The sequence below is a fragment of the Vulpes vulpes genome, chromosome 9, assembly GCF_048418805.1.
Source record: "Vulpes vulpes isolate BD-2025 chromosome 9, VulVul3, whole genome shotgun sequence".
Classification (NCBI taxonomy): Eukaryota; Metazoa; Chordata; class Mammalia; order Carnivora; family Canidae; genus Vulpes; species Vulpes vulpes.
In genome coordinates, this window is record NC_132788.1 from 18,889,910 (window position 1) to 18,916,947 (window position 27,038).

Below are 27,038 nucleotides of genomic sequence, written 5' to 3' on the forward strand. Positions count from 1 at the left end.
CAAGCAATTCTCTGGACACCAGTAGGCTGCCTACAATTCAACTCAATTCTGACGCTATCCACCCAGAGCCAACATCAGATCTTACAGGTTAAAAATTTGGTTCAGCAAGACTGTCCTCACATACTTCAGATCATACTCACAAAGTCCAGGTTGTTAGGTATACTTCTCGACATATTGGCTTGTTAATCAGAGGTTCCTAGGAACTCTTCTTTGGGTTTGATAAATTTACTAGAGTGGCTCAAAGAATTCAGAAAAACATTTTATTTTACTAGATTACTAGTTTATTACAAAAGGATGTAAACAGATGGAAGAGATGATTAGGCCAAGTAATTGGGGAAAGAGTGTGGATGGAGTTCCCACGCCTTCTCCATGCACATCATTCTGCCCAAATCTCTACATGACCATCAACCTGGAAGCAGGGTTCATTTCATAGGCACGATTGATTGAATCATTGACCATTGATGATTGAACTCCATCTCCAGCCCCTCTCTCTTCTCCTGAGGTCAGACGGGTGCACTCAAAATTCTAACCCTCAAGTCACTTGGTTGGCTACATTGGCAACCATCCCCAGTATCCCTAGGTGCTCTCCAAATATCACCTCATTAATACAACAAAAAATACCTTTATCACCCAATCCTTAGGAAATTCAAAGGGTTGTAGATTCTGTGCCAGAAGGGACAAAGACCAAATATATATTTTCTTACAACAAATCACAATATCACAAATGTCAAATATACATATTTCATCAAGAAGTTTCTTATTGGTAAATGAGGAAAATATCATATATAATTTCTGAATTGTTATAAAAAATGCTATTTCAGCTGGAACAACTTAGGCCAATGTCTCCTCCAAAAAAGTTAAAATATAATTTATCAAGGCACAAAGTATGCTTTTGAATTATGGACCAAAATTTTATCATGTACTGTTTTTTTTACCAAATTAGTGTTATTATTATATTGGCTTGCCTTAGATAGTCTTAGGATAATTGAAAGATATTCCTTCAGGTCTTCACATTAAGTCGAAACTATGCTTTTAACAAGAAATCTAAAAATCAATAAAATAATCATTAATTTTGATATCCTGGGGTTTTTTATGATGGTAATTCACAGCTCATATAATAAATCCTATAAGTACAGTGTGACTGCATAATATTCCTGATATATTCTAGTTGAACTGAGTAATATTTATATTTTGTATTATAGTCAATATTTCTTCTCTTACTTTGTTATCTATAAACTAATAGGCTTATTTTGAATTCTCCACCCAAAATAATAATCACTTCTTTCATTATTTTTATCTATCTTAAGTGTCAGCCTTTCTAGCATAAAATTTCAAAATCATATCTAGAAATTTAGTCTAGAAATTCTCCACTGTTGTATTTTGTAAAAATTGTGCTCTTTGCACCATGGAAGCTTCATTATGATTAGATACATCATGATTTTTATAAGCCATATTCACTCCACAGTTATATTGGTGTTTGTTAAATATTTTCAATTATTGCTGTTTGTGCAGAGTTTTGTTAGTTCTAGTAATTGCATAAGTGGTTTTTTATGGGCATGTGACTTTTATTGTTTCCAACTTTTAGGTATTTGAGGATATCGCCTTTTTAATATATTCATCTTTATTTTTATACTCATATTTCTGGATTTTGTTGAACTCTATTTTAATCTTCTGTTTCCATTATTATTCCAATATATAATCATTCTAAATGACCTAAGATTAGATGACAAAATATTTATTCAAGTTTACAAATACTAGTATTTTTATCAAAGAATGTGAAATAAGATAAATGTAAAAATATGAAATTGAAATTTTTATGTTTCTCAAAAATTCATTTTCTAAAACATTTAGAACTACTTATATTAAAATGTAAATACAAATTAGAATAATGTACATAAATACCTTATATAAGAATTATGTTTTAAACTTTGTTTTTTAAAATTTAATTACATTTTATTAAATATATTTATAAAAATAAAACTATTTGTGAAAGTGGAATTCAGTGTCCATCTAGTTGCCATGAATATCATGCGTCATGTGTATTATGTCTACATCAACACACGTATAAACTTCAGAGCAGGGAGTTTTTAATTTTGGAAAATATGACTTAGCCTCCACGTGCAAGTGTTAAATGCTGCACTTATAACCTCTAACATTGGGAATAGACCCAAAGAAGAGCAAGAAAATGGATGATCAGCAGTAGTGGGAAATGAAATTTTGTTATTAAACATATTGCACACATGCTGTCTTAAAAAAAAGTTTTGACAAATTGATTGATTTCTTCTCTTACCTAAGCCCTTCGCTTTCCAAGTTCTCTCTGTGCTCTGAAACAGTATCCATTTCTGATGTCAGCATCAGCATGACCTACAAATCTTAACAGTTTTAGGACATAGTGAAGTCTTGTTTTGAACTTCCTAAGGCCTGAATGGTGTTAGTCATGGTAATGGCTGTTTAGAGGTACAGTGTGCTCTGTGGCAGGGCTACATTGGATCCCAAGTGACAAAGGAGATCAGGCATCATGTTATTTATCTATTTATGATGTGGGGGCCCCTAAAGGACGGTGCAGCATTGCTTCCTGTCCAAGTTTATGAGCGGTACTTAAGTGGGAAGTACTTAAGTGGGAAGCTGAAATACTATTATCATCATCTCCACTTCACAGATTAAAAAAAATGAGCCATAGAGATGAAACATTGTGCCCATGAGCACAGATCCAGTGAGACACAAATGTGAGGTGTGAATTCAGTGTGGCTCCAGATCAATGCTTTTCCATGTTTATACTTCCCCCAAGAATATCTATTCATGTTTCAGGAAATAAAAAGCTGGCTGCCGTAGTGCAATTCAACCTTCAGCTTTTCTGAGTTAAAATTCAGAAAATTCAAAAAAGAATTTCTTGCACAGCACAGTATGCTTCCATCCTCTGAAGGTGTTTATTTTACCAATTCTTACTTGGGAAAATTAGTAACTTAGGGAAACAATTACGTACTTGTCTTACCTTTTGCAATAGGGACTGTATTTCAGGGTAACCAAATGGCCTTAATCAAATGAAGGAAAGTGAAAACAAAACAAATAAAACAAACAAAAATGTTACCTCTTATAATCAAATATGTTTGCAAATACCTAGTCATAGGGGAGAGACACTGTAAAATTCAAGGATAACGCTTTCCTTTTTATTTTCACTCTTTCTTTTTTAAAAAAATTATTTTTGCCATTTCAACGTATCTCTTTTGCAGAGTCTAGATGATATAATAGCAGAGAAATCACTCTAGAGGGAGTCCCTTGCCCACTTTCCTCAGGACCAAAAGTAAGCATGTTGCAAGAAGAAATTAATTTATGCTAATATCTCAAAACCTTGCCAAAATGTTTCTTGCTATCTCCATTAACATTTAGGATCTGGTCCATAATTCAGGGTGATATATTCTAGGTACATTAATATAAATTTTGATATTGATAGAGTCATTGAAATTCTGCAAGATTTTTTAAAGATTGCTTTTATATTAATCTGAATCTGCTAATGAAAAGCAAGGTGACCAGAGTATTATCAGATTAATGTCTGCAACACCCAAAGAATGCTCAAAAGGAGAAGAATACATGGGAGTAAATTTTTTTCTATGATCTTGGTCAAGTTTTCAGACCTTAATATATATTAATGTTCTAATTCCAAGAAAATAACCATGAGAGAATAATTGTGAGATGTTGGTAAAATATTATCACAGGTAAGGTTTGGGTGTCACACCAACATCCCTATCACTGTCTCTTTCTACATTCCTGTACACCAACACACCAGTCTCTTAATTCTAGAAGCTTCTATTTTATGTCCACTGGTATTCAAAACTTATTCATTTCCTATAATTTAATAAACTCATGTTAATGACTAAAAATTGTGGAATAATATTCTTCTGCTGTTATGTTTGCAATTTACCATGGGATTCCTAAATTCAGTCAAAGCCATAAATTTCAAATAGTGAAATTTCAGACTTTATGGCAAGTCAAAAATGGAGGGCTGAGAAGAGAAGAATGGAAGGAGTCTTCATCTTCTTCCAGATCACCCCACATGGGTCCCACTAATGAGGAAGACAAGCCCTCTCTGTATAGGCAAAGAGAACCAAGGAAACCACAGATGTTAATATTCTTGCCTTTGTATCTCCTCTTTTTCCACGCAGGGCATGACATTATCAATTATATTGAAGCCTATAGAATTCTTGAAAATAATATTAGGTAAATAATGCCAACTGATTTTTTTAAGAGAAAGGGAGAGCACCTGAGCAGGAGCAAAAGGAGAGGAAGAGAGAATCTTAAGCAGGCTCCACATCCAGCATGGAGTCCAATGCAGGGCTTGATCTCATGACCCTAAGATCATGACACAAGCCAGAAGTGACGTGGTTCTTTAACTGAATGAGCCACCCAGGCACCCCCGAATTTTTGTTTTTAAGTTACTTTCGTAGACACCAAGATATTTAAAAGAAACTCTCAGTTATTTCAGGCTTAAGATAGCAATTGTGCTCCTTTCTCATGAGAAATGACATGTATCCCTACTAAATAACATTCATAGAATTACAGGATAGTGTATTGGGAAAATTCCTTAAGAGTTGATCTAGTTTACCATATTTTCCCAAAACCTCTCCCACCTTCCATCTTTATTTTTCTGATGAGGAAACAGAGGGAAAAGTTGAAAGATGTAATAGCATCCTAATATTTCTGATCTACCAACAGAAAACAAAAGGGATAAACTATCTCCTTGCTGAGAAAAGGAGTCAGGGATAGCTTGCTTCAGACACCTTTTATAGCATCACAGAGTAACCAAAGGACTCAGAAGAGCAATCAGGGAAACTAAGTGAAAGATGGGTCAAGGTAGAGAATACTAACCTCAAGTGCTAAAGATTCCTAGAGGATCAGTGAAAAGAGGCTATAGGAGGCCGAGCTCCTGAAGCCGCCACCTCTGCTGGGGGCCGCAGCGGGACCATGTTTCGCAACCAGTATGACAATGACATCATTGTTTGGAGCCCTCAGGGCAGGATTCATCAAATTGAATATGCAATGGAAGCTGTCAAACAAGGTTCAGCCACAGTTGGTCTGAAAGCAAAAACCCATGCAGTGTTGGTTGCATTGAAGAGAGCACACAGAGCTTGCAGCTCATCAGAAGAAAATTCTTCATGTTGATAACCATATTAGTATCTCAATTGTGGGACTTACTGCTGCTGCTAGACTGTTATGTAATTTTATGCACCAGGAGTCTTTGGATTCCAGATTTGTATTTGACAGACCTCTTCCTGTGTCTCATCTTGTATCTCTAATTGGAAGCAAGACCCAGATACCAACACAACGGTATGGCCGGAGACCATATAATGTTGGACTGCTTATTGCTGATTATGATGATATGGGCCCTCACATTTTCCAAACCTGTCCATCTGCCAACTATTTTGACTGTAGAGCCATGTCCATTGGAGCCCATTCTCAATCAGCTCGTACTTACTTGGAGAGACATATGTCTGGGTTTATGGAGTGCAATTTGAATGAACTGGTTAAACATGGTCTGCATGCCTTACGAGAGACACTTCCTGCAGAACAGGACCTAACTACAAAGAATGTTTCCATTGGAATTGTTGGTAAAGACTTGGAGTTTATGATTTATGATGATGATGATGTATCTCCATTCCTGGAAGGTCTTGAAGAAAGACCACAGAGAAAGGCACAGCCTGCTCAACCTGGTGATGAACCTGCAGAAAAGGCTGATGAACCAATGGAGCATTAAGTCACAAACTAGTCTATATGTGTATTATCAAATATGTAAGAATGCAGAAGCCCTTACTGATGACAGTAATCTATACTTTGAACAAAAAGATGCAGTGTGGTCTTCTGGTATGTTTTAGGAATCGGTCCAGATGTGTTTTTCCCAAGTAACTTGTCTGAACCATATAATGGTGTGCATTTTTCTTTGAGAGGGTCCATATAATCATTTTCTAGAAAGTATAGTTATCTGTACTAATGTTTTTATATGAAGAACATAGTGTCTTTGTGGTTTTAAAGACAACTGTGAAATAAAATTGTTTCACCTGCCTGGAAAAAAAAAAAAAAGAGGCTATAGAAGTAGCAGAGGATATAGAATAGAGATTAGGCAGACAGACATACATCCCCTGTCTCCCTATTCTGTGCTTTCAGATTACAATATTTTGTCTGAGAAGTCCTCACGACAAAAGAGTTTCTCCCAAAACAACTAGCAAAGTAAACAAGCGCCTTACTGACCAGGGCTCCAGGATACCTCCCAGCTGGAAAGCAGTCTCTCTAGGCCACAGCTTAGAAGAAGGTTTTCAAGTTGTCTGGTCCTAGGAATTATCAGGGATCTTATCTAAAATACAGATTTCTGGGCCTATGTCTAGAGATTCTGATTCAGTCTGTCAGTAAGGTGCCAAGGAATCTGTGATTCCAATGATCAGACAAGTTTGGAGAAAACATGAAATAATAAAGAATATGGGCTTTGCTGCCATAGAGGTCTACTTCATTGGGCACCTCACTTGGGGATCTTATTTTTCTGAAAATAAATAAAATAAAGATAATGTCTATAGTGTCTATAAAATAGAGATAATAATGAGAGAAGTGAATGTTAAATTGGATCCTATAAATAGTTTCTAGTTGCATGCATAGACATGACCTGCACAAAATACTTATTAGCATCATTTTCTTATCTGTTAGTTTCCCTAGAAGTAATTGTAGATTTAGGGCTTCATGCACCGTAGAAAATTACCTATTGTGTAGTCATAGGACTAGCCTGGTTTAAAAAGAATAACATAGATCTATTGGGTGATAAATAAGAATTATTGAGATAAGAGCCTAGATGTCAGATTGTGTTTGCTGGGCACAGCTGCTAAAAGATGGACAAGATGCGACCCTAAAAGAAGTATATAGAGTCTGAAATATAACTGACTTACCTTAGCCTCCGGACGGTGATCTATAAACTTGGGTATGTACTTCTGCCTCATTTAATCTTTAATTTCCTGATACCACTTGAGATGATACCTACCACCCAGAATTCCCTTTTCACTGATTTTGGTTTGGTATTTAGGAGTAATACATTTATTACATTTATTCATTTTTGATCCAGGACTCCTTCCAATATGCCCGCTTTCTACCATTATACTAGAAAGGTTTTCATTCTAAAACAACCTTCTCGAGGGCAATACCAGAGTAATAAAAAACAAGGGTGCGTTTAGATTTTAAGCAGTGGCTATATGTGTTATGAGCTTTCAGCTTCTTCCCCTAAAAATATATTAAACGGGATTCCTTTAGTGTTGCGCACGCTGCGGCAACACGATCAGGGTCCTGAGGATAAGGGGATGAGGAAAATAAAAGAAAAGAGATGGGGACAGGAGGGACCCAGTGGATGATGTCCAAGCAGTGCCAGCTTTATTCAAGGTTTTACAACATTTTATAGCATGAGCAAAACAAAGCCAAGAAGGTGTTTATTTTTAGCAGGTTTGTGAAACCCTCCAAAGTTCCCCTTTCTCAGCATGCAAGACAGACTGACAGGTGCCAGAAGACCTTGGTAAATAGATAAGCTTGTTGCTCCAGATGTACATACTTCAAAGGAATATTAGGTATGGTAAACAGACCAGCAAGGACAGACAGACTCTTATTTACATTTATGACCAGGTCAGAATAAGTTGTATCTATTGTGTTATGTGGGTGATCACGTACAAGCAACCCTAAGAACCATTGCTCAAACCTTTCTCAAGCGTCTACCAACTATTCACCCTTTAGGCTCTCGAGCCTTTTGAGTGATTGAGGGACACAAGTCCGGGCCTGGTTTGGTTCAGTTACTCCCGCTAGTTCGTGGTCGCCCACACTTTAGGTATAAAATGATATAGAAACAAATATAAAGTGAGAATTTCTACAAGAATGAACAAAATAAACTTACATTCCACTTAATTACAAGTGGTTAATAGATCTTTTCCTTGGTCAGGTTCTAAAGAAAGTAAGCAAGAGAGGAGAATGGAAGAACAACAACATACAAGAAACAGAAAAGGTTCATAATAAAGAATCTGAGGAGGGCAAATGAGATATTTGAAAACAAATGTTTGCTTCCCAATCTTGTCTTATAGACCAATGCTGTTCTATTAAGGATCGCTTGGAGTTTTAGATTCACTTTTAATAAATGCCTAAAAGTAACAGTCAAATGAGATCAACAGAGGTAGAACATTAGATCCCTGTAGAATGTATTTCACTGAATAGATCTCATTTGGATTCAGCTCTTGCAAGAAGAGCCTAGAGAATGAATGTGGAGATATGCCAATGCCTAGGGATTGCGCTGCATGGATTTCCAGGAACACTCTCAGGCACTAAGTGTAAGCAACAGAAAATAAGGTGAATCATTCTAGTATTTCTATCTACATTTATGTATAAATAGGCTACCATCCCCTTTGCAGAGACTGGGTAGGATATAAGCAACTCTGCTCAATTTCATTCTATAGTACCTCATCTTGGAAAATATTTCCCTTTGAAGCATTTTTTCAAAAAATCTTTCTCAAACATAATGGTCCATTTTCTTAAGTTAGCAAATAAAATATAATGAACCCTGATAATAATCTGAAAAGCAAAGAAGCCCAAATTCTCTTTAAAAATGTTAAAAACAAGACTGATAGGAGAAACTTCCTAAGAAAAGGGAGAGATAGTTTGGGGAAGAGATTTTAGTCAGAGGGCTCTAACCAAATTTATATCTTTGTAATTTCCTTAATATCTACTTTCTTTCTTGATTCTCTCTATATCTCTTCCAAATATTATTTTCCATTACCTATAGGCTTGATACTTTACCTGCTATTTAACTTTGAATCAACAAGTCATAACTACATTCAGAATGAAAAGTATTAGGAAAGAAGTGAAGAAAAAACAAGTGGAGGGGTAGCAAAATACAAGATGTACCTGGTAGATTTAGGTATTGTTTGGTGGCTTCTGGGACCATTTATACATTTTATGCTCATTGGTATCCTGTCTTACATTATTCCGTCTGGCATTTGAGAAAACTGAGATTCAGAGAGACTCTAACTTACCCAAAGACACAAAAATAGTGATGCAAGTGCTGAGATCTGACTTCTAAATCCAAATCCAGTCCCTTCTATTTCATTAGACATGACTGGCTTCATAACAAACCGCTATGCCCTTTGTCTTCATGGCCAATAGAATCCCAGTTTTTTTAGGGATTCATTCCTTAGAGACAACTATTCTTTTTTTAAAAGATTTTATTTATTTATTTGTGTGAGAGACAGCAAGAGAGAGCACAAGCAGAGGGGAGAGGGAGAAGCAGAATCCCTGCTGAGAAGGGAGCCTGATTCAGTGCTTGATCCAGGACCCTGGGATCATGAACTGTGAAGGCAGACTCTTAACAGACTGAGCCACCAGGTGCCCCAGAGAAAATAATTCTAACTCAGATCAGGTGTTACTCTAGATAAATCTATGCTTATTAGTCAAATCCCAGTTCCCCTGCCAATGTAGGATTTCAAGGATATGTCTATGAACCAATTCTGACCAGTGAGGTATTTGAAAAGTTTGCTGAAAGGTTTCTAGAAAAAAGTTTCTTGCTCTTAAAAAGTGAAAAAAATAATATTATTTATCAGATATTGTTGTAATGCCTGGAACAGTAGCAACTATATTTTGACATGAAGCTCAAGTCTAAGAGCAAAGCCAATAAAGGAGATCAAATCAGAAGGTGAAAAGGAAAAAAAAAAAAAAAAGAAGGTGAAAAGAACCTGGGTCCTTAAAGGTCATTGAGCTACTGAATTGATCAGCCAGGAAACTGCCTTTTTCTGTGACTCTTATAATGGATATAATAAATGCTAATTTTGTTGAAGAATTTGGAACAGGTTTATCTGTTAGTTGCAAATGAAAGTATCCTAATAGATATAAACTGTGCTGTGGAAGATACTACCGATGAAATGCCAACACAACATGGGGGCAGAGAATACCATATCAGCTTATGAATAATTAAAATGATATGGAAATGAAGAAGCCACGTTTAGAAGCATGTGTACACACACACACACACACACACACACACACACACTGCTAGAATAGCATCTGAACAGCTTTCTAGAGTTAAATACTCTATCATGTTAACAGATCATCCCATCCCTTAAGTCTCAAAGTCTTATAAGGTTTTATTCCATTGGCTGCACACTGGGGTCACAGGAAAGCTTTAAAAATACCCAGGCATAGGCCATCCCACAGATCCTGATTTAATTCATCCTGGACACAATTTGGCATTCAGAGTTTTAAAAGGTGGTTCTAATACACAAGCAAAGTTGAGGAGCACTGTTCTACAAACTTCAGCAGAAAAAAAGCGAATAACATTATTTCAGGATGCTTATTACCTGAGAGAGAACCCAGGCTCCACCACATCAGACTATATGGGCCTGTATTCCCTTTCCCAAAGAATATTCCAATTGTTTGCATTATTGACAGGAGGATAGAAGCAGACTGGAGCAGAAGTCAGAACCACAGAAGGACCAGGGCACTCAGAATTCTGGGTAGTAATTGATAAGGAGCGCTGGCTTAGGAGTCAGAACACTAAGGTTCAACAACTTGTCTCATCATTTACTTGGGATCTCAGGAAACCACCTGCTGACTCTGGGCAACCACATACTCATGGATAAGGCAGGGTTAATAATTCTACTTTCCTTTTGGGTGCTGTGAGGATCTGACTAAATTATCTGTGTCAGATGTTTTGTAAATGGCAAAGCATCAAACCGATGTAAGGTGAGGTGTTTGCTTTGAAAATGAACAAGGACAACTGTAGTAATTTACAGATTATCACCCATGGTTAGTCTATGCTCAAATCACTTTGCAATAGCTCGGGTTTTCTCCATCTTTTCCCCTCATTAGAATTTCATGGGCTCACCAATGCCAGGTCCAACCCTCGTAAATTCTAACTTAAACTGTCTGGGGTGGGGGTTGGCCATCAATACTTTTTAAAACTCCCTGGTTATTTTCAACAGGCAGCCAAGAATCTCCAAATCCAAGTACATCTAAATAGCAGTGTTCAGTTGACATTTTTCTTCCTTAGAGTTCAAAGAGACTTCAGCCCTGACCTGCCTGTTGAAGATGAGTGAGTCAGAGGCTGGCAGCAGATGCAAACCCCATCATCCTGCAGAGAACATCTCTGGGAGACAGCTCTGAGCTCCTTGTTCCCTTTCCGACTTCGGGTCCTGGGTCAGGAGGGGCCATTTCTCGGAGTCATTCTTCCCTATCAACAGCCCTGGAGTCAGCTTGTTGCTCCTCCTGTCCCGCCACAGTTACCTCCTGCTCCATTTAGTCCATTCACATGCTCTGCTGAGGCAGCTGTCACCTGGCTTGACATGATGTGTAAATCCTCTCCAGTCACTACCTACAGGTCATTTAGAGGCCACACAAAAGCAAGAGAGGGAAGGAGAGAGAGAGAGAGAGAGAGAGAGAGAGAGAGAAATTTCTACCGTAGTCCTATATGCGATAGCATTACTTCCTAAAGAAACCATTCCAAACTCATCATAAATTCCTAATATTAGAAGACTAAATAATCTTACTGCATATAGGCCAATTCTTACCAACACAAGCATCTCATCCAGAATGCACCCACAGGGCTTGCCAACTCCTTGGGCACTACTTCTTCATTTGGACTTTGGATAGACGGGCAGGTCTTAAAAGGGCTGTTGACCTAGGAAAGTTTGGGATTGTGGAGTACTCCCTCAAGGAAGATGCATTTTGGAGGACTCTGTGGTGGACAGGAAAGACAGCCACCCTTAACTGTGCAGTACTATGAGGGGCCTTCCTCTAGTCCCAAATTACTGTGGACCAGCTATTATTGCTGATGCTCAAGCACCCTTTCTCTGCTTCCTTGATAGATTTATTAGTAGCTTTCTTATTATGTGATTATTGACATTCAAATCATTATCTCCCTCAGTAGACTGTGGACTTTTAGAAGGTGAAACATGTATTTGATTCATATAAAAATTTCCAAAGGGACTGTTGCAGTCATTGACTCTTGTTAAAAAGGTACGGGTTAGTGGATGGTGATATACAAATGAGTGAGTGAATGAATGGGACTCATCAAATTATTTTATCATTCCACTGTAACAGTGATAGTTACCTGTAAGAGTTAAGTGTTACCAGAGTAGTGGAGAGGAAGGAAGAGAGAGGATTTGAATGAGCAAATGAGTTTCAGGAACTTATGGCAGCTGTAATGGATGCTCTAACCACATCATATCATTACTTCAACCAAGGATTCTCTGCTCTTATCCTTCTGAAAGTGAATGGGCTGTTCTCCACACCTACTGGGCTTCTCTTATGGGCATGAGACAAGTTCTCTACTGATGTCCACTAAGATGCAATGCTCTTAGTCGCTCTTCTGCAGTCAGTACTGTGAGCTCTCTCCTCAGGGGAAAGATTTCTGGGGTTTGTTTTGTTCTCTTTGCTGTTCTATATTTTCCCCCTGTTCATCTGCAGCATAATTTGGCTAACACTGACAAAACTACTTTGAGACCTGGCAATATTGAGACTGAATCTGGGAGCAGGTGCTCTGATCTCCACTTTTCCTGCACAGGGCCTAGGAAATGAGTTCTCTGAATAAGGTGAGACATTGTGCTTGGAGCAATGCCCTCATCCAGCATTTTAGACCTTGTAGGATCTTCTAGGTAAAGCGAGAGATAATGCTCCATGGCTAATGGTGGCCTTCTCATATTTCTTATCATTAATTCCTTTTGCAGAGGAAAATCACTATGCCTTGTTTTATTGTGAGGCCACTTTATTTGAAGGGTTTGCATTTTTGGTTGAGCTGACAAAAAAGCAATATTTAAGTCATAAGGAAATCTCATACTGCTTTCACTTTTTTTCCACTCCCATTTGTCTAATCAGGCTGCAGATTCTGGTTGTTCTTAGCCCCACGTGTTTCCCAGCGCATAGTCTTGTTTCCACTCACCTGGGTCATGACTTTAACAGAAGAAATAGGGCATTTAATGAAACAAGGCTGAAAGATGCAGTTTCAATGCCAAATACTGTTCAATTCAAGTTAATTAGCATTTACTTAGCATTCAGGATGTTTCAGTCTGTCCAAATATTCCATTTATTTCTTAAAGAAGTAATATATATATATATATATATATATATATATATATATATATTAGCTTATTCAATTGACAGATGAAAATACTGAGACTTGGGGATCTCTGGGCGGCTCAGCGGTTTAATGCCAGTCTTCGACCCAGGGTGTGATTCTGGAGACCGAGGATCGAGCCCCATGCTGGGCTCCCTACATGGAGCCTGCTTTTCCCTCTGCCTGTGTCTCTGCCTCTCTCTCTCTCTCTCTCTCTGTGTGTCTTTCATGAATAAATAAATAAAATCTTAAAAAAAAATATTGAGACTCAATATGGTATAATACTACACACTTTTAAGAGCAAACAAACAAAATTATACATGTGGTAAAAATCACAAATATGTATAAAGAGAAAGAAACAGGATACTTATGGTTATTTCTGCATGATATAATTGTGAATCCTGGTAGATTTATCCTTTATTTATTTTTTTTCTTCCCCTATTCAAACTTCTGCAATGGTCGTGTATTATTTTTTAAATTAATGAACAATATTTAAAGAGAATAAACAAAAAGAAATTCAGAGGCTACCATTGCTTATGGGTGCATTGGCAGTAAAATCCTGAGCCATGATCTTCAGAGCAGGAGTCAGAGACTGCTCTTCCTACTGGAAAACTCTCCCTTCTATTCCACAAGACCTCTAAATATGAGGCAGGCTGTGAGGAGCACCGACACAGGGAAGTACCCACTGTGGACATGGCCTGCACTAAGACTTTTCCACTTTGCACTCTGGGGACTTTAAGCAGATGTGAGGAAGCAAAACAAATTAAATAGGAAGGAATAAATGAGAAAGAAAGCAGTATAGGCATGGACAGCACCCACTGGAAGAGGAGTTGACATTCACAGGGGAAATGGACAAAAGCCATCACCGTAGTCTCAGGGAGCATTTCTGGTTGAGCTGCCAAACAAGCTTCCTTGTTTCCTCATGCTCTCACCACTAGATTCAGCAGGGTACAAAATGAGCATTATCAGAATTCATGTAAATGATTTTCTCTTTCATCTAGGGTCATTGAGTCACAGTGTTGGCATCATTCCAAGTGCAAATGCCCTTTCAAAGTATATTATAGAATGAATTCTGAGCTCAGAAATGAAGGTTGTGCTACAGAACCCTTGAGAGGCATTAACATCATATTGGTGGCTGTTGGCCCATTATGACTAGACATGGCTGACTTTTGTAGTGTCTGGTTTTCTAAAATGCACTCAACTACATTACCTGATTTTGTCAGCCTTCCAAAATAAGCATTTTGTCAGGTGAGAAAATGGAGACCTTGAGAGTTCTAGGGACATAGGGACATTTTGACTTAATTCAGATTGTTCCTCTGTCCAAAAGGATTCAAGATGGCTTAAAATAAGACAAACAATGTTGGCAGTCAAATAGATATTTAAAAATCAAAGCCACAAAAAAGAGAAAGAAGTAAATAATCCAACCAGGCAAGCTAATATACTTGCTGTGAAGAGCAAATATTCCTGAGTTTCTCTGCAGCCAGGACAAAAAGGTAACCATGAGAAATTAGCTCATTCTTATTACTGAAGGAGGACCGGTGGTGGGGCGGGAAGGGGGGGATGCCACTTTTTTAAGAGAAGCAAAGTTCTTTTTAATTTGGTAGTAAACCGTAAATGGAATTCTTTATGGGAGACACTAGAAATTGGCAATGACCTTGACAACAGATTTTACAACAGATTTTATAGCAAATACACCAAAATGAATTTCATATGGCTTTTTAAGGCTACAAATTATTTTAAAGCTATAGGGACTTATATTCTCTTTACATGAGCTATATCACTAAAGTCTCACAAAAACTCTATGAAGCATTTATTATCACATTATCCAACCAAATTAAGAAATAAAGCCTTAAAGTGGTTAAGTAGCTCTTCCAACCTCACACAGTCCATAATTGACAGAGTTGGGTTTAAGCCCAGCTTTGAGATCTTAAATTCTGGGGATAAGACACTAAAATGCAATTACATGAAGGCAAATGGACAAACTGTTCCAACTGTATTCTTCCAGTGGTCTGACTTAGCCAACAGTAAAACTTAGATCCAAGGAGTGTAGGGGCAGCATGTCACAAACTATTTTAAGAATTATTTCACTTGGCGAAACTTTTGATAAAATCCAAATAACAAACACTTAGAAGCTGTTCACGAGCAAAGACTGCTGATTGAGGATTCCCTAAAAAACTTACCTAAGATTATACAGGTGGGTCATGGCCCAACTTGGTTAAAACCCAGCCTACTAACTATCAGTAGGTCACAGGTCCTTCCCTGAAATCAAATCAATCTCTCTTCATCCATAGTCACAGTTCCTGAGATCAAGGGATGTACACTAGACATTGATAGATATTTTTGAATCTGAAAGAAAATAGTCCTCATGTCCCTGATGCTTCACAGGGGACTGAGATGATTAAAGCCTGAGAGAAGAAGTAGCAAACAAGAGGGTATTATGTAACAAATCCTTCTGGATGGTGTACTGTGCTGGAAGTGAACTGAGGACGTGCTCCTTGGGAGGAGACCAGAAGGGGCGATTCACAGGGAGATAAATCTCCATAGCCTTAGTGATCTCTATTCCCTCTTCCACACAATGGCTTACATCCCTTAAAATCTGCCTCTTAGTCTCAGCAGCATTCCTGAAGCACGAACTCTTAACAAACATAGCTATGACTCATTCTAGTAGCTCATTCCAGAGTAAAAGTTTGATGGAAAAATGTTAGGTGTTTTCCACAAAGTTAATGCTTTCTAAAAAATGAAGTTTATTAGAACATAGTCAACTAAGTCACACTTACTTACCATAAGGTAAGTACTCACATAACACCAAAATGTGTAATTTAGCATACCAAAATAGTCTATTGTAGGAATTAAAAGTATGCTCCTTGGACCTGGAAAGCTCTGGTGCAAATGCCTACCCTACCAGTGACTGGGTTAATGAAATTGGCAGGTATTCCTCCTTTCTGGATCTCAGATATAGTATCTACCTTGTCGAGTTTTTCTGAGTATTCAATTTATCATTAAAGCGATTAGAAAGTACCTGAGACAAAGTAAGTATACAAAAGCATTATGTACAATAATTACAATGTACAAGGAACTGAGGAAGGAGCTGAAAAAGTAGAAGATCTATATAACTTAATTCTAATTCTCAAGGAATGAATTTAAATAAAATTCAAATGAAGGAGCAATTAGTTCTTAATGGGACTTTATCAATTACCTTTTGCTATGTAACAAATCATCCCCCAAATTTAGTGACTTAAAATAATACACACTTTCAGCATAAATTTTTACATATTCACAGTTTATGTTGCACCCAACTAAACAGTTCTGGTCTGGGGCTCAACAGATTTCATCTGGGTTTGCTCGTGTTTTATCATCAGCTGGTAGGTTGCCTGGTGCTGGCTACTTTACCATTGTCTCTTCTTGGATAGTCAAGTCTATAGGGATCATTTTCCCAGTGGCCTTTAACCTTCCAGCAAGCAAGGCCAGGCTTGTTCACAGAGCAGCCCAAGGGTTTCCAGTACTGCAATCAGCACATTGCAGTGGGTAGCAGAAAATGCTTCATGTACAGAGGAACACTGAGCTCTAGCTAGGGTTTAGCAAAATTTTGATAAACAAAAATAAGAAAAGTCATAGTCTATGTATAAAAAGTGCCATGAGCTGAGATAAATTGGGATAAATATGACAGTGTGATGTGACTGAAACTTTTTAAAGGGAAGGTGAGATATGAGTTCTTTTTAAAAATTTTTTATTTATTTATTTGAGAGAAAGCATAAGCAGGGAGAGTGAGAGAAGAGAAGCAGGTTCCCCACTGAGCAGGGAGCCTGATGTGTGGCTCTATCCCAGAACCCTGCGAGCATGACCTGAGCTGAAGGTAGATATTTTAATTGACTGAGCCACCCAGGCACCCATGAGATATGAGTTCTAATTGTCACCTCTAGCTCCAAGATCCTCTTTCTGTCAAATAATTTCAGTTTTATGAAGTGTCTCCCACCTACTTTTATTATCCCTGTTGCACTTTCTAAACACTGTACACAGCCTGTTCCTTGTTTTACAGAAACACACAGATAAAAGTTCCTTTTATAAAAGGCAGAATAGACTTTAATGAAGAATTGGAAAGCAGAAGTGAGGTCTATCTGACAGAAATGAAAATAACTTCCAGGGATCCCTGGGTGGCTGAGTGGATTGGTGCCTGCCTTCGGCCTGGGGTGTGATCCTGGAGTCCCAGGATCAAGTCCCATGTCAGGGTCCCTGTGTGGAGCCTGCTTCTCCCTCTACCTGTGTCTCTATCTCTCTGTGTGTGTGTCTTAACATGAAATCTTAAAAAAAAAAAAGAACTTCCAAATGAAAATTACACTCTGTTTTCTTAAAGAAATTTAGCTCTTTTTTTTTTAAATGACTGGAGATATTTTACTGACAAATCTCATATAGCACACCAATATGTGCTATTGGTTCATATTCCTCTCCCCTTTCCACTTTTCCCCTACCCTAGATGCATCTTAGTTTGCCTTTCTCCAGGCTCTACTTTCCAATGCAGCTCTACTTGTATATTTAAAAACCATCAGGATTATAAACACAAAAGATCTTCAGTATAACAGGGTATATCTTCTGAGATAGCACTTATGGGATTTTTTTAGATATACTTTTTCATTATTTAATAATTAACATTCTTTTTATCAAAAGAAAATCAACAGTGGTATCAGTGTTGCAGAGAAAAGAAAAAAGCATTATAACTAGTTTGAACAATGCTGGACAATGCATAATATAACTTCCTAATACTTCCCCTTTATGTGCCCACCTGCAGTTCCAGCTTTTCCATTTCACAAACCAATTTGGAACTTTTTCATGTGATCTAGTAAGGAATTTATAAGAGTCCATTGATAGCATATTAGGTGACCTGGGTTGCCTAGAGATGAATCTAGCCCCTTGAAGATCCATGTAAGTGTTGAACATCAGGTTGCCTATAAAACTAATGTAGCAGAGAGAAAATCCAGTCCCTGAGTCCTGAAGTCCAACTTGTAGGCCCAATTGATTAATTTTATCCTGTTCCCATACTTGAAATCTACTCATAATAGACTCTGTGAGTAATGATTAATGTTCTCTGAAGACTATACTCAGACTCAAGATGACTGCAAAGCTTGTATTAACAAGCTTTATTATTGTATTAAGAAGAAGAAATAGGAATTTTGAACAAGAGTAAGCTCAGTGTGTAGCAGGTGCATGATGTATACAATAAAACAAGTCAGTGCTAAAATATCACAAGCATGAATTCCCCACAATAATCTTAAGTTGCATGTACATCAGGCTGATTTGGGTTTTCCAAACTATATTATCTCCCCCCAAATATTAGTGATATATTAGTTAAGAAGTTATGCACACCAGGCTACATTCCAGTTGTGAAACAGAAGATGAGATTCAACCATCTTGTGCAAGCATAAGAAAGAAGAAACAAGCAAAATCAATGAGAAGAAAATTCCCAGGTCCTACTGATAGACACTAAATTTGGGCATCCCTCACCTTACCCAGTGATGAATGAAAAGATATCAAAGTAAAACAAATGTACCTAAGAAGACAGCCTGTAGAATAAGAAAAGTGAATAGAAATGACATAGAAAAAAAGCATAATGCTGAAAATGATCTATTATTGACTACTGGTGGGGAGAGAAAAGGAAAACTATTTGACATGCTCAACAGAATTTAAAAAATAACCAAAATGAAAAAATATATAATCTGATGCCAGCAAAAATGGTAAAGAACTCTGAAAGTCTACCTCCCCACTTATAAGAAATTAAAAAAACAAAACTGGCAAAACTGTCAGAATTAACTTTTCCTAACTCTACAAACTAAGATCTTGAAAACCCCAGAAAAGGCTTAGTTAAAAACAAAAACAAAAGCTAAATCTTGGTAAGAACAGCAAGTTTTGTGGCTTTTAATTTATTCTAATCCCATTCCTCATTCCAGCTTAGTAGTAGCATTGAAAATAAAACCTCACATTTCTGGTCAGCCTGGGTGGCTCAACGGTTTAGCACCGCCTTCAGCCCAGGGTGTGATCCTGGAGACCCGGGATCAAGTCCCATGTCGGGCTCCCTGCATGGAACCTGCTTCTCCTTCTGCCTGTGTCTGCCTCTGCCTCTGTGTGTGGGTGTGTGTGTGTGTGTGCACGTCTTTCATGAATAAATAAATAAAATCTTAAAAAAAAAAAAAACTACCCACATTTCCATTATCAGTAACAGAGGGAGCAGAATAGACTCATTTACGGGATCGAATCCCACGTCGGGCTCCCGGTGCGTGGAGCCTGCTTCTCCCTCTGCCTGTGTCTCTTCCTCTCTCTCTCACTGTGTGCCTATGATAAATAAATTAAAAAAAAAAAAGATTTGAAGTTATTTTTTGTCTATCTGGTGGCTCCCTGGAAAAACAGATCAAAAGGTTTGATTATCTTCCTAACTTCGAACTCAGCCCTAAGTGTGTTCCTACAAAACATTGACAGGCAAACATTTTCATTACTGCTGACACAGGCAATGGGTCATACTTAGAGAAAGAAACTAAAATTTGGAGGAAAGCCTAGGAATGACACACTTTGAGGAACAAGACTTTGAAAAGCTCTAGCATACTTCTGGGAATCATGAAGGAAACATAAATATCCAGAGCTGTGTCCATATTCAATAAAGACCTAAAAAGGCCTTAACACATCTGGCTGATCTTGAGTCTCTGCATAAACAGGAAATCTAAAGTGGAGTTATGAAATGCGTAGCCATGCCATGAAAGCATGCCCAACCCACATGCAAAGCCTCTCTGGAAAACCTAGAGATTTTCTTGGTTCCAGGTTTTAAATAAATTTATATCCAATCTATAGATGACCACCAAGTTATGTAAATGGAACAGAGACTTCAGTGGTAACACATAAAAAAGAATATAAACTTTACAAAATTAGTTCAGAAATCATGAAACAAAACAACTTCTACTATGACAAGCAGCAATAACAAATCCAGGGGAAGGGGTGAAGAATCTGACTTTCAGAGATGCCACATTGTAATTTATTCAAAACATTCAGTTTGCAACAAAATATTATGAGACATTCCAAACAAAAACAAAACAAAACAACAACAAAAATATAGCCTATACATAGGAAAAAAACAATCAATACAAATACAAACAGTCCCTGAGGGAGCCCACATTGAACTTATTTGACAAATATTTTAAATCAGTACTTTAAATATACACAGAAGGCTTAAGGAAATGATACCTAAAGAACTAAAGAAAAGCATAAAAATATTGTCTCATCAAATAGAAATATCAATAAAGAGATATGTTATAAAATGAAATCAAAGAGAAATTTGGAGGTTGTAAAGTACAATAACTTAAATGAAAACTTCCCTAGAAAAGCTGAAGAGCACATTTAGGTAGGCAAAAGAAAGCAGCAGTAAAAGTGATGATAGATCAATTGATATTATTCATTCTGAGAATCAGAAATAAAAAATAATAAAAAAATAAACCGGGCCAAAAAAAATAACTGTAGGATAAAATCAAATTTATTAAAATACATGTAATGGGATTTTCAGAAGGAGAGGAAAGATAGAAAGGGGCCAAAAATATTTGAAGAAATAATAGTAAAAAAACTCAAAGAATTCTAAGTAGAAAAAACTCAAAAAGATCCACAATGAGACACATCATATTCAAAGTGTCAAAAAGTGGAGACAAAAAGTCTTGAAAGCAGTGAGAGACAAGTGACTAATCACGTTAAGAGCTCCTCAGTGAAATTAACTCTGATTTTTTATCAGATACCATAGATACCAGAAGGCAGAAGATCAAGAATATTATATCTAGCAAAACCGTCCTTCAAAAATGAAGGAAAATTAAGACATTACAAGATAAATAAAAACAGAAGGTACCTGCTGCTAGCAAATCTGTCTTATAAGAAATTCTAAAGGAAGCCTTTGAGGCTGAAATGAAATGAAACTAGAGGGTAACGTGAATCTACACAAAGCAAAGAACACCAAAAGGTAGATGTGTATGTTTGTGTGTGTGTGTGTGTGTGTGTGTATTAATATATTTTCTGTTTGTAACTCCTGTTTCATATCTGACTTAAAAGACAGATGCACAAAACAATAATTAAGTTGATGCTGGAGGATACAGTATAAAAGGGCATACTTTGTGACAATAATAGCATGAAGAGGTGGGAGAGGAATGGAGCTATAGGAACAAAGCTTTTGCCTATCAAGGAAGTTAAATTGGTACTAATCTGAGCTACAGAGGCATAAGTCAAAATGCTAATCATAATTGCCAGGGCAACCATTAAGAACGTAACTAAAATATATAGAGTAAAAGAAACAATAAGGGAATGAATACAATACTACAAAATATCTATTCAATGCAAAAGAAGACAGTAATGAAGGAATTGAAAAAGAAAAGATGGGACGCCTGGGTGGCTCAGAGGTTGAGCGTCCAACTTTGGCTCAGAGTGTGATCCCGGAGTCCTGGGATCCAGTGCAGCATCCGGCTCCTGCATGGAGCCTGATTCTCCCTCTGCCTATGTCTCTGCCTCCTTTTCTTTGTCTCTCATGAATAAATAAATAAAAGCTTAAAAAGAAAAGAAAAGAAAAATGACAGAATTGAGTCCATCTTTATCAGTAATTATATTAAACACAAATGGGTTAAACTCTCTAATTAAAAAGCATAGATTAGCAGAATGGAAAAAGAACCATGATCCAACAATATGTTCTCATGTATTAACAACTCATTTTAGACTCAAAGAGATAAATGAGTTAATGGAAAAAGATGGAAAAAGATATCCCATACAACCAGTAACCAAAAAAGAGCAGACAAAATAGACTTTAAGACAAAAATTTTTATGAGACACAAAGGACATAATAGAAGGATGAAAAAGTTCAATCCACCAAGAAGGTATAGTAGCTATGAATATATATACACCTAACAACAGAGTCCTAAAATACATGAATCACATTTGATCAAATTAAGGAATAAGTAACAGTTTAGCAATAATCATTGGAGATTTCAACACTCTACTCTCAGTAATGGACAGAAAAAAGAAGGCAGAAGATCAAGGACATAAAAGAATTGAATAACACTGTAACTCAACTGAATCTATTAGACATCTAGAAGCATTTCACCCAATGACAGCCAAAAATATATTCTTAAGTGCACATGAAATATTCTCAAAAATATACTATAAATTAGGCTATGAAACATATTTCAATTAATTTGAAAGATTAAAAGCATATAAACAAGGTTCTCTGACTACGATGAATGAAATTAGAAACTAATAATCTAGGGAAATTTGAAAAATTCACAAATATGATGAAATTGAACAACATACTCCAAAATAACCAATGAATCAAATACATTACAACAGAATTAGAAAATACTTTGAGATGAACAAAAGTAGAAACACAGAGTACAAAATCTTTGGGAAGCAGTAAAAACAATGCTCACAGGCAATAACTAATGACTTTTCTATATTAAAAAAGAATGAAGGTTTCAAATAAAACTTAAATTTCCACCTTAGAAACAGAAAAAAAAGCAAATTAAGCTCAAAACAAGAAGATGGAAATTAACAAAACTTAAGAGGAAATAAACTATTTTAAAGATAGAGAAAAACAACAAAAGCAAAAGCTGGTTATTTAAAAAGATCAATAAAAGTGAGAAGGCTTTGGTCAGACTGGTCAAGAAAAAAAAGACTCAAATCACAAAAATCAGAAGTCAAACTGGAAATATTCCAACCTATCTTGCAGAGATAAAAACAATTACAAGAAAATTCTATAAACAATTGTATACCAACAAGTTATATAGTCTTCATGAAATGGACAAATTCTTACAAACAGGCTCAAGAAAAATAGATAATCTGGATAAACTTATAAGTAAATAGATTAGTTACTAATCAAAGACATCCAACAAAAGATCAGGAACAGAAAATTTCATTGTGAGTTAATCAAACTTTTAAAAAATTAAAGCCAGTGGGCACCTGAGTGGCTCAGTGGTTGAGCATCTGCCTTCAGCTCAGGTCGTGATCCTGGGGTCCTGGGATGGAGTTCACATCAGGCTCCTCTCAGGGGGCTTGCTTCTCCCTCTCCCTATGTCCTGCTTCTCTCTGTGTGTCTCTCATGAATAAAAAAATAAAATCTTAAGAAAAAGTAAAGCCAGTAATTCTAAAATTCTTCCAAAAACAGAAGAGAATACTTCTTAATTTATTCTATAAAGCCAGTGTTACCCTAATATCAAAACTAGACAAAAACATCACAAACTACAGATGACTATTCCTTGTGAATGTAGATATAAAATCCTCAACAAAATACTAGCAAGTCAAATGCAGCCTCATATTAACATAATTGTACACCATAACCAGATGGGATCTATCCCAGGAAGAAAACATTGATTCAGTATATGAAAATCAATCAATATAAAACAACATATTAATAGAATTAAGGGGGGAAAACAACTCACATGACCACTTTAATAGAACAGGAATAGAATAAAACCTCCTCAACTTAATAAAGGTCATCTATGAAAAAAGAACAGCTAAAATCACACTGCATGGTGAAAGACTGAAAGTTTATTCCTAAGATAAAGAAACAAAACAAGGATGCCTTCTTTCACTACTTCTATCAATGCATTATTAAAAGTTCTAGCCAGGGCAATTAAGAAAGAAAAGGAAATAAAGGCATCTAGCTTGGGAAAGAAGTAAAACTATCTCTATTTCTGGATAACATAATCTTATATATAAAAAACTAAAGAAAAAAAAAAAACTAAAGAATTCACACACAAATAATTAGAGTTGATAGACAAGTTCAGGAAAGTTTCAGAATACACAATCACATATAAAAATCAATTGTATTTCTATATAATAGCAATGAGCAATTGAAAAGTACATTAAGAAAACATTTCTATGTATAGTAGCTTAAAAGAATAAAGTATTTAGCAATAAATTTAACCAAGGAAATGCAAGCTCTCTACACAGAAAACAAGAAAACTTTGTTGAAATAAATTAAAGACCTAAATAAATGCGAAAATATCCCATGTACGTGGGAGACTTAATATTGTTTAAATGGCAAAATTCCCCATTTTGATCTACAGATTCTATGCAATCCCTATCAAAACTCCAGAAATAGGCAATCTGATTCTAAAATTCATATGAAATGCAAATTTTTCCCAATAGAACAATCTTGAGAAAGAAAAGCAAAGTTGGACTATGCAAGTTTCTGTAACTCATGTTAAAATAAATCTTTTAAAAGAGCCCAGCACATTGTATGCGCTAAACTTTGGTTAATAAAACAATATTATTATCTAATTCTTTATTTTTAAAATTATTGTGATAATGAGTGAAGAAAACCTCACTTAAAATGGAGTCAGGGGGACGCCTGGATGACTAAGTGGTTGAGCGTCTGCGTTTGGCTCAGGGTATGATCCCACAGTTTGGGATCCAGTCCCATGTCGGGCTCTCCACAGGGAGCCTGCTTCTCCCTCTGCCTGTGTCTCTGCCCCTTTCATGAAGATGATAGATGATAGATAGATAGATAGATAGATAGATAGATAGAGTCGGGAAACCCCAGAGGGGGAACTCTCACATAGACACCCCCTCTTTGCAGCCTGCAAGCCAGTAAGGAGAAGGAAGATCCCTTCTTGCCCCAGCAAAAGTGTACTAACCTCCTCTCCAACCAATGAAAAAGTGCCACCACCTCAGACTCTTCTTCTTTAATAGACTGTTGTTCAAACAACCATCCCCAATTTCCTTTTAACACCTGATAAAATCTGACCTTCCTTTAGTCTCTTCAGATTTGCCTATGGTTCTTCTCCTAGATTGCTCTGCTAGTACTGAATAAAGTCATTTTGAAGGTAAAATAGATTCACATTATTGTAGAAATTAAGAGGGATTTGACACAGGAAGTTCAGGAGTTGTTCAGGAATGACTCAATTATTTGCTGCCATAAAGTTTCACAATATGCCCATTTTCAATCCCTGAGTCTGAGAGTAGATAGGGTTCCTGAAACTTTCAAGCTTACAAAGTTGACCACATCAGGATACCAGGGCTACAATTCACATCAAGTTTACAGAAACTGAAACAAATAGGGGTGCTAATGCAGTAACTTATGATGTGAAACATTGTATAAAAGGTTGGATAATAATAATAATATTTTCCAAACATATTATTTATCAAGTCCTGCACTAAGTGCCTAATCTGCATTATGCATTTATTTATTTTATTTTTCAAAAAGATTTTATTTGAGAGAGAGAGAGCATCAGCAGGAAGGAGGGGATGATGGAGAGAGATAATAATATTGTTTTATTAACCAAAGTTTAGCACATACAATGTGCTGGGCCCTTTTAAAAGATTTCTTTTAACATGAGTTGGAGAGGTAGACAAGCAGACTCCCTGCTGAGAAGGGACCCACTGAACAGAAACAGCTCACTGGTCAGGGCTCGATCCCAGGATGCTGAGATCATGACCTGGACTGAAGGCAGCCACTTAACTGAGTGAGCCACCTAGGTGCCCCTGCATTTTACCGTTTAATCCTCATAATAATGCTATGATTTTTTAAAATTTTTTTTAAATTTTTATTTATTTATGATAGTCACACAGAGAGAGAGAGAGAGAGAGGGGCAGAGACACAGGCAGAGGGAGAAGCAGGCTCCATGCATCGGGAGCCCGACGTGGGATTCGGTCCCGGGTCTCCAGGATTGTGCCCTGGGCCAAAGACAGGCGTTAAATCGCTGCGCCACCCAGGGATCCCTAATGCTATGATTATTTAAGAAAATTATTTACTCTTCCCTGAGAGATATGAGAAACTTTTTAGGAAATGGTAGTCCTCGAAGAACTACTAAGTTGCCTCAGCCTTACCAATGTGACTTATGAATACCTAAACCAAATACATCCAGAGAGGGTAAATTACCTCCACGTGTAGCCCTTTTCTTCTGGGCAAACATGCACATTCTTTCTTATTTCAAAAAATATACCCCAAGTATATGGTGATTATAATGATTTTTATTGAAATTATGCCTTCAGTATTCTTAGGACAAAAATGGTAGTCATCCTGAAGATTACTAAGGGAGATGCAGCTTAACTCACCCCTTCAGGTTTGACATTCCTGACCTGATGAGGCCAAATCTCCTTATTCATGATCCTTCCTGAAGCCCTTTTATGGTAAAAGATTCATTACCAGGAACACTGAAGAGACAGCATTAAGAGCAATTTTTCATCTCACTCAGGGTAGCTTGTCTTTTTGAAAAACACTGATATATTCAAAGCCATATAAAAATCATTTTAAAACCCCCAAAATTTTCTTCTCTGGTTTAAGTAAATAAAAAGAAAATAACTCTGCTTCTAAATGCTACTTGAAAGCCTAACATAATGGAATGTGAGGCTATTGAGGCCCTCTGTTTCTCTTCAGAGCTGAGTCACTTTGGATAAATAATGGCCTCTAGGGATGGGCATCTCACAAGTTTACATGTCATGATAATGGCATTCCTAGGGAAATCTGAATATCGAGAATACAAAAATTTGAAAAGTTGACTTCAGTAATTTTTCCCCAGCTTTACTGATATATAATTAGTATATAAAATGTACATAATTAAGTACATAATTTCATGAGTTTGGACATAATGTTACCATCACCACAATCCATGTTAAATATATTCATCACCCCAAAAGTTGCCTCATGTTTTTCTGTTTTCTGTTTTGTTTTATTATGTTTTGTGATAACACTTGACATGAGATTCACTCTCTTAAGTCCACAATACCTTATTGTGTCTTTTTTTTTTCCTTATTGTGTCTTATAACCACCGTGAATGGAAACAGTATGGAAGTTTCTCAAAAAATCAAAAACAGAATTACTATATGATTCAGCAATACTACTCCTGGGTGTATGTCTCAAAGAACTGAAGTTAAGATCTTGAAGAAATATCGGCACTCTCATGTTCACTGCAACATTATTCACAAAATG

The 27,038-nt window shown here is 36.7% G+C and overlaps 1 pseudogene; it reads left to right on the top strand.

The window, feature by feature from the left end:
* Positions 1-4,959: 4,959 nt before the first annotated feature.
* Positions 4,960-6,051, top strand: LOC112926721 (proteasome subunit alpha type-1 pseudogene; annotated as a pseudogene).
* Positions 6,052-27,038: the final 20,987 nt, after the last annotated feature.